This window comes from Pteropus vampyrus, unplaced genomic scaffold, assembly GCF_000151845.1.
Source record: "Pteropus vampyrus isolate Shadow unplaced genomic scaffold, Pvam_2.0 Scaffold221, whole genome shotgun sequence".
NCBI lineage: Eukaryota > Metazoa > Chordata > Mammalia > Chiroptera > Pteropodidae > Pteropus > Pteropus vampyrus.
Genome location: NW_011889002.1, coordinates 1,479,321 through 1,489,130, shown reverse-complemented (window position 1 = coordinate 1,489,130; position 9,810 = coordinate 1,479,321). Strand labels below are relative to the sequence as shown.

At 37.2% G+C, this 9,810-nt stretch overlaps 1 pseudogene; it reads left to right on the top strand.

Annotated features, from left to right (window-relative positions):
* The first annotated feature begins 699 nt into the window (after positions 1–699).
* On the top strand, positions 700–825 carry LOC111747414 (annotated as a pseudogene).
* The last annotated feature ends 8,985 nt before the right edge of the window (positions 826–9,810 follow it).

Below are 9,810 nucleotides of genomic sequence, written 5' to 3'. Positions count from 1 at the left end.
TCAGTCCTTACACAGAACATGGAGTGGCTACAATATCCTGCGTGGTTTATGCACATGGTTAGCCCACATCACAAGAATAGTATGTTCCCCAGGCTCACATTGAACATTTAACTTTGGGCCATTTTAGTCTTGGGGCTGTCTTTCTCCAAGGCAATATATTCTCTGAGTATACAGTCTTTAAGTCAGCCTTTCCTGGAGCAGTAATGAGAATTTTGTGAATGAAAGAGTTACATGGAAAGGTAAATTCTGGAACTAGTAGGAGAAACAACGTGGAAGAGATTATTTAGTTATCGTTGTTTTACTGAGGGCTTCTCCTTTAATAAAATAATAGTGCCATTAAATTACAAAAAAAAAAATGTTTATAATTGGTAGCATTTCCAAAATTTACCTGATGAGAACTTTTCCATGACCCATCTCTCAGAGCTAGTGAGCTGAAGATCACACTTTGAGAATCATTGCTTTCAGGAAATTCAACACCTATAGATGGCTTATAAACTTTTAAAACTCACTTTAAGAAAAAGTAACTTTATTTGTAAAGAATTCTGTCTATAAATGGAGCCTTATCACTCGCTCTAATATTATAGGTTTAACCATGACTTTCTTTTACTCAACGTGGTCAATATTTTTAACCAGAGAGCATTCTTCCAGCTTTAGGTGATGGAATGCTAACTCAAATTTGCTTAAAAATTAGGGGGGATTGTCTACAGCCATGCCACCCTAAATGTGCCCAATCTCGAATCTCATCTGATCTCGGAAACTAAGCCGGGTCGGGCCTGGTTAGTACTTGGATGAGAGACCACCTAGGAATACCAGGTGCTATAGGCCTTTAAAAAAAGGGGGAGAGGGGAGGATTTAGTGATTCCTATAATTCTGAAATCCATAGATAGGGCAACCTACAGGTAAGGTTTGATCCAGAAGTTCAAGCAATGTAATCAAGGATATAATTTCTCCATGTTCCTCACTCTGTCTTTCTCGGTGTTGGCTTCGTTATCTGGCTACACCTCGTGCAGCACCACCCCACCCCCACACTACAAGCTTTCCTTATGCGGTTGCAAAATGGCTTTAGTAGTTCCAGACTTCTCATTCTCCTTCTACATCATCTCAAGAAGTAAATAGACTATCCTGGTCTGTCTCTTACAATTCCTGGGAGCCCATCTTTCCCTCACTGGTCCACATTGGGTTGCTTGTCCATTCCTAAACGAATCACTGTGATGCCAGCGATGGGATTTACGGAGAGATCTGAGCCAATCAGGGCTCACCCTTGGAGCTGGGGGTATGGCCTGATCCTATTTAAACTACTCAGCTGAGAAAGGGAAGAGGTAAATTCTCCACATCTACATAGAGAAATCTTACCATCTTCCACTAATCTTTGTCCCATATATTCTTCTTAAAAATTTTTTATTATTTTTATTATTTTTTTATGCCTACAGCACCTGATCTTCCTAGGTGGTTTCCCATTTAAGTATTAACCAGGCCTGACCCTGCTTTGCTTCCGAGATCATTCGGGATCGGGCGAGTTCATTCTAACATTAACTTTATTTAGCAAACACTTAATATTTTACAACTAATGAGCAAAAGTACTTTCCTAAGAGCTTCACAAATATTAATCTTTATGAAATTTTTTTTCTAAAGATGAGAAAATTAGCAGAGTGGTTAGGTAACTTACCCAAGATCACATAACCAATAAGTCGCTAAATGCTAGAAAGTGTCAGAATCAAGACTTGGACTCAGGTGGTATAGCTCCAGAGTTCCTGCTCTTAACTATCTCTCTATTTCATATTTATGATTGTTCTTCCTAATATGTCTTTATTAAAGTTGAATGGTTACACGCCTATTCCCCAGTAGATTTTTTATGAGTTTTTTGAAGGTAGGGGGCACTTCAGTTATACATATAATAAAAAAAGATTTGGAGCAGACTATAATGTACTACTTATTAATTACTTTAGAAAAGAAAATTTCAGCTTACATATATTGTTTCATTTATAAACACAATGTATAAATATTATAAAATAATGCCCGAGAATGCTCAAGAAATGCCTGTTTGATGGTCAGTAGAATTATTGTATAGGAGATGCAGTGACTGCCATATGTATGACTTTGGGCAGTTCCATATGCTGTCTGTCAGGTGACTCTTCTGTCATGGGCTCATCTGGATTTACTCAAAAATCACCAATTTATACCCTAGTTGCCTAGGAGGTGGTCTGGCCTTAAAACTAGCCCAGTAAGTGTGCTCTATACCAAATGGCTCTCAAACTTTTGTACAACAGTTCACTTAACCAACCAAAATACTCCTCAGCCCATCTGGCCTCACCACCCACTTTTTGATAGAAGAGTACTCTAAAATGATAAAGATTTACAATAGGACATAGTTAACATACAAAATATTATTTGTTGTAATATAAAACAATGCCCAGTACACTTTAAAAATAACTTTATAATACTCACTTTGATATCGTGTTGAAAATAGATAACACGTGAGTGTAAGCAGCATATCAGCCATGAAGGTCCTTGTCTTAGCACAATTAGAACATTTGATATGTAGTTGCTTTAGCAATAGAGACATGGATTATTCTTTTAAGCAGCAATGTATACCACATGTCTTCTAGTCTAGTTATTAGAAGGTATAAATCAGAATTTGCAAAGATGTTTTGCTACACATTGAAGCAACATACTATAAACTCAACAGATAAAGGACAGAGAAAACCAAAAGCATCACATAACTAAAAATCAATGCCAACTTTGACCAACCTTACCCTTGGCAGTAGATATAGACATAAAAATGCCTAAGGAGGTCACACACACAGGTGACCAAATGTCCTCTTTGAGGCAAGTTTGATTTCTGGATTATATTTTCTGGAAAGGAGAAGGGAAGGAAACAAAAGGAAGAGCAATCGGTTTACTGGGCCTTTCTCTGGCCCAGATATCTGACCACTTCCCAAGATGAACCATGCATAAGACTTCAAAATTGTCTTCATGGGGGTGGGAAAAACATGGGCCCCTCAGGGATTATATCCTCAGATGGCACCCAAGACCCAACCAAAGTTCTAAAGTTAGTTCATTCCACAAGAAGAGTTAAGAACTGTTAGTCATCTTGAAAGTAACTAGTTGGCTGCCTACCACATAAGGAAAATGGCCGGAAGAACTTTACATATATTAAAATATAGAGCAATTGAGACTTCACAGTGGTGAAATCAATGTTCCTAGAAGTCTTTCTAAAATAAGAGCAGTGATACATAAAAGATGTAGCTACAGAAATTTTTGCTTTTGAATTCTTGACTCTGCAGATTGAAGAAAAGCAGCAAGCAGCAAAGCATGAGATATAAATCACCCCCAGGAAAAGGCAGAAAATGAACAGCAACAAATAACCCACTGGATCACAACCCCCATCCACTGGATCATGGCTCCATCATTGTCATAACATCTCTCTGTTATTTATAGTTACTATAAAATAATTTCCTGTTTGTTTCCTGGGAGGGTTTTTTTTTAATAAAACTAAGAGTGTTTTAAATAATATAAATATGGGTAGATATAATTAATGAAACATGTACTATATACAAGTCACATAACAAGTTATATTTGACCAAATTTTATAGTAAATTTTGATATCCAAGTCATAGGGTATTTAGAATTGCAAATTAAATCTTATCTTAAGATAACTATTTTTCAGTTGAACCATTACTGTTATGCATTTTGTTATATGTTTTATAGAGAACATTCTCAAGCACTGAAAATTACTTACAACTCACATAAATAAAAAAATCCCTTCCATTTGAAGAGACATTAGTTTCAGGACTAAGCTACATTCACAAGCCTAAATAAAATATTAATGCTAGGTTTTTACCTCACCCAATTAAAAAAATTATAGGTGTACATGTATCATACCATGTTTAAGACTGTTGCCTGACCAACTAGAACAAACCAACAGATACAAAATTGTTTTACTTTAATAAACAATTTTGACCAAAATTTAAACAACAAAAATTAACAATCATTGAGAACTACAAGAATTCGAGATAATTCTGTCATGCCACCTGTTCAAAAGTGTCCTTTCCCATTGCTAGAATTCAAAAGATCCATGTGGAAATGTGCATAGCAGAATTGCAAAGTTGCAACCAAGACTTCTTGCTAAAACACTGCTTCAGAATTCTCAGTAAATTAATTTTAATTGATCAATACCAAGATTAATAACATTTAATAATTTATTGCTTTGGTTACCATTAAAAGGATCTAAGTCATACATTCAAATGAAAGTTTATGTAACGGGTCCTCAGATCCAAAGAAAGAACTCTATTCTGAATTTTTTCAAGATTTCTCAAGATGATCCTCGCGGCTGAATTTGAAAATTAAGTCTGCCAGACAGATGGTGATTGATCAAAACAACCCTACCCAATCCAGAAGCAGAAAGCCTACTCGAGTCACCACAAAGAGAGCTTTTTGTGAAGAAGCCAAAAGTTGACCTCCTTAGGGCTGTATTCAGAAAGACCTCCAGGTCCTGTTCCTTCATCAGACCTGTCTGCACTGCTGTTCTTGTAATCTTTACTTTTTTGTACATCCTAATAATGTATACCACCACCCAAAGAAGATTAGAGATTTTGGTTCTTGCAACCTAAAATGTCCTAACTTATGAACTTCATTTTTAAACATAGTTTCATCTTGCCCATCTATTTTTCACCTGAGCCAAAACTAATTCTAGAGAGGCAATGGGAAGTGACTCCTGAGACAAAACAATTTCTCTATTCCTGAATTAGATTTCACATGGTCCCAGAGGTGGATTTGGCAGATGAAATGAAAACAAACAAACAAGCAAAAAACAATAACCTCAGAGCCACATCCAGGCCAACCTTTGTCCTTTTCCTATCCATCTCCCATTATTCTTTCTTTTGCAGGGAAGTTCAAAAGGCTATGGACGATGGGGAAGAAAAATATTGATTAGCAGCAAAAAAGACTTTCTGTTGCCTTGAATATCATCAGCACACATGTACACACATCATACACTCATACACACACCACCATTAATACAAAAACAAATGGTTGAGACTGACCCTCCCTGCTTCCATACACACCCACACATTTATACCTGTCTGTTGGAGGTTGCTTTGGGCATTTAGGATTGCCCTTAGTATTCAGTTTCATCTGATGTCACCTGGACCAAAATCCTGGAAGAAAGAAGCTGATTAACTAGGTCGTGAGCTCCACCTGTCATGTGCATCCCCTGCCTGTGGCCTATTATCTGTCTCAGCATCAATAGCAGAGACATTTTATCCTACCTCTTATGGTAGAGTTGACATCTTTTATCCTTCAAATTTTTGCCTTGACCTAGAGTTTTGGACTCTGAATTCCAAATCGCAAATAAGTCATTAGATTACTGACGGGGTTAGCTGAACAGGGCATGAGGGCATTTCTGAAGCATATAAGTCTGTTTCACAATAATATGCCATTAATGACACAGACAAGGAACACCAAACATTTTATAAGAGACGCAACTTTCTCATACTGATCTCATGTCTGGCTTCATATAATCATCTATCCCGGAGAAGATGGTGTCAACTCTTGTCTCTCCATCCCACTCAAGGATCCAGACAGTGCTGCTACTTCTATAACAATTGCTTTTGAATGTCCCTGATGTGTGAGTCTGAAAGGGGACCCCGCTCCTCACCAGAACCATCCATAGCATGGCAGGAACTATGATCTATGGCTACTCTCTTAATTCAGAAGAGCCCCTTCGATGCCCCCTTCTGCCATTTAGAACAAATGCCTTTTAAAAAGGCAGGAAGAGAGCATAACAGCAAGGTCTGTGCATTCCCAGAAATATGATGTGGGGGGTATGGGAGACAGCACACCACTTGACTCATGTTTAACCTAGTTTTGAGAAGAAATGTTCCTTGGAATGTGGCAGGCCTTGCCATCCAGGGCATCCATGTCCAGGATTTGCTCCGGTGGGGCTGGGACCCCTGTGAGGGACCATAGGTGACTCCTCCTGGTGTTTCTCATGAATCTCAGCACAGGAGAGTGCAAGACTTTTTTTTAAGGCTGATCTCTTTTGCTTTGTGCAAGGTTACCTGAGTGACCGTCTCTGTTATTTATGCAAATATAGGCAAAGTAGACACATATTGTCCTGGAGATTAGATGAGCGAAAGCTCTCAGTGCTTGGCATATGGACTAGGTCCTAGAGGGGAGGTGGGCCATGCACAAAAGGAGACCAGGGCCTTTTGGGAGGATAGGGCTCAGTCACTCAACCCCTATTCCCTAAAAATCAATTGCAGGGTCTCTGGCAAGAGGGCCTAGAGCAGCCTCAGTTAAGGCCCAGATTTTAGGAAGGATGACCAAAATAAAACTATACCAATAGGCAAGAAAGATGGGACCATAAGCTATCCCTGGCATCAAGAAGACTGCTGTAAAAGGCAGTGGAAGTCTGGGTCCCATGGGGTCACTGACACTGAAGCAAATTCTTCTGATACCTCCTGGGGCTTGCCTGCTTTAAGGGAAGTGAGCCATTCACCGAATGAAAGATGTTTGTTTAAGAGCCATAAGACACAGAACTCAGGCCTTGCAAGTGCTCCCATCTAAGGATAACCCCACCAGCCCTGATGTAGCCTAAACATGACCTTTGTCAACATCAAAACTTTTGTTTGATGTTTCTCAAAACAGCTGACTTCCTCAAAGGCTGCACCAATTGGTACTTCTATCAAAAATGTACCAGTCCTTTAAAATATTTGCCAACCTGAAAAGGGGGAAAAGGGGGAAAAGGGGGAAGAGTTCTACTGTTGTTTAATTTGCATACGTTTGATTAATTCTGAGAGCAAACATATTACCATATACTTTTAGGTTCTTTCTATTTCTTTTTCTTGACCCTAAAATTCCATTTCTAGGAATCTAATCTAAAGAAATTCTCAAAAATAGTCACAAAGATAGACATACAAAGATGTTCATATGACATTGTTTGTAACAGGAACAAAAACTGAAACAACCCAAATGTCTAAAAATAAGGAACTAGCTGTACAAATTATGTTGTGTCTCTACTATGGAGAAGCAGAGAGTTGTTAAAAAGATTGAGATTGTCTACATATATGGACAAGGAAAGATATTGGAAATGTGTAGATAAATGAAAAAAGTATGTACAATATATAACAAATGTATGTCTCATTTAGGTTTTAAATGTGTTTACATTAAACGTCTACATAATTTATAGAAAAAAACTAAAAAGAAGTGAAAGTAGTGATGGTGGTTCACTCTGGTTAAAGAAGAAACTGCTCTGTAGACTTTTAAATTGAAGAAGAAAATGTAGTCATGTATCATGTGTGCAATTAAAAGAAAGCAAGCTGGTTTCCAACTCTGTTTTTACCAAGTTAGCTGTACATCCACTGGGAAAAGTGCTTATCTCAGAAAATTTTGATTATCACCTTAAAGATATTTAGAGTTTGTTTATAGAACAGTGCTTCTCAAATTTTACTGTTCAGACTACCTGAAGATTTTGTTAAGATGAAGATTCTGAATCAGTAGGTTTGGGGTGGGGCCTGAAGCTCTGCCTTTCTCACAAGCTCTCAGTGGGTGCCAATGCAGCTAGTCCATGGAGCGTAGTTTAGGTAACAAGGCTTTAAGAGATCTGCTGCTCTTGTGGTATTTGCCTACCACGTAGGACATCAGCTTCTCCTGCCCTCCTTCACAATGATATGCATTTACCATTAAAGGGGCTTCATATTCCCAGAGCATCAGAATATATGTGGTGGAAAATTGGCTGAATTACATCAAAATTCATTGGTTTGGCCTCCGATACATTGTCTGTATCTGTAACTATATTTCAGTTCCAATAAATGCATGCACATGGGTCTCAGGTAAACATATTGGTTTAAATGAAAATTCACTGGTTGGGAAACAAAAATAGGACTGTAGTGAAAACACATCGCATTAAGTATTTTACATAATTCCCACAAACAGATGCTAGGAAATCGATGTTTTGGTTTCAGTAGCAGTTCATTGAATTTATTGGCACACTCTTTGTTTCACTGAATATATATGAGCTTTGATGAAAATGCATTACTTGGAAGAGATCATTGAGGCTCTTCCTATACAGGCCAGTTGTAATGTCCTTAATTTTATAGTGCCATACCATCTCGGCTTTTGTTTATGAATACATATTATTTGAAATGTTCCATATTGCTTAGTTTGGCAGTAAGTAAAATAATTTAATCTGTTCCTTGAGTTTCTAATGTAGTGGATATATACATTGAACATTAGGGAGTATAAATGTGATTAAAATCTATGTTAGTGTAACTATAAGCTTCTTTTATCTCAAAATATTTTTATGAATCAATTTTTATATAGAAAAATACATTCTAAAAAAGGTTGGACTAAAGCTAGAACCAGTTTTCAAATCTAAACAGTACGCTAAACAGAAGTATTGACAATATTTGATCAAATAGATGATAAAATTACAGTAAAGCTGCACCGGAAACTTATGTATTGAACTGAGGACAGGATTATAACTTATATCAAATTAATGCTCTGAAATGAACTACATCAAACAGAGTGCTTATAAGTATATTGTTAATTCCTATTGCTACCGAAAGATAGGATGGTGGGCCACGAGAAGGAAAGGAGTGGAGGAAATTTTCTTTATATCGTAACAATGTTCCAAGATAGTATTTTAGATACTCAGATGGATCAAGTACATAACATGTGCTCAGCCAGTTGTCTGATGTGCAAAATTACTCTTGATTCAGCGTAAGAATTTAAAGGGGTGTGGGGAAGGGGTACATAGATACACTAAGTAGACATATTTATTTTATTCACCAAATCCAGCTTCATAAGAAATTTGGAAGCCTGAACATGTCCCACCCAGAAATGAGCTAAGTATCATTTAGCTAAATGATACTTCTAGGCTTTGGGAGTGAGTGTCATTTTGTTTCTCTATTTATAAAATCTGAGTTCAGGTCAAAACTGCGGACTCAATGGCTACCTGAATTCTAACCTGCCTTTTCCTTGCAATTCTATGTCCAGAACACAGTCTCCCTCAATGACCCAGAATAGCTAAAAACTGCATGACCAGCTTTGATATATTACCTCAAGGAAATGCATTCTGAAGTACAGTAGTGCTCCCTTATCTATGGTTTCACTTTCTGTGGCTTCAGTTACCTGTGGTCAACCACAGCCTGAAATATTAAATGGAAAATCCCAGAAATGAACAATTCATAAGTTCTAAATTGTGCTATGTTCTGAGTAACGTGATGAAATCTGCACTGTCTTACCCAGAATGTGAATCACCCTTTGTTAAGTGTCTCCACACAGTATATGCTCCCGACCTGTTAGTCAGTTAGTAACCATCAACTGCCTCGGTATAGTGGTGCTTGTGTTCAGTTAACCTTTATTTTACTTAATAATGGCTTCAAAGCACAAGAGCAGTGATACTAGCAATTTAGATATGTCAAAGAGAAGCCATAAAGTGCTTCCTTTAAGTGGAAAGGTAAGTATAATACGATATTTTGAAAAAGAGAGAGACTATATTAACATAACTTTTATTATAGTATATTGTTATAATTATTCTTATTTTATTATTCGTATTGTTGTTAATCTCTTACTGTGCCTAATTTGTAAATTAAATTTTATCATAGGGATATACATATAGGAAAAAACATAATATATATAAGGTTCAATACTATCTGCAGTTTCAGGCATCTACTGGGGGTCATTGGGGGACCACTATGTATTAGGTGATATATCGTGGTGTCTATAATTTACTTTTAAATGAATTAGAAGAAAATATTTTCTTGTCTTCTCTCTCTCTCTTTTTCCCTCCCTCTCTCCTCTCTCTTT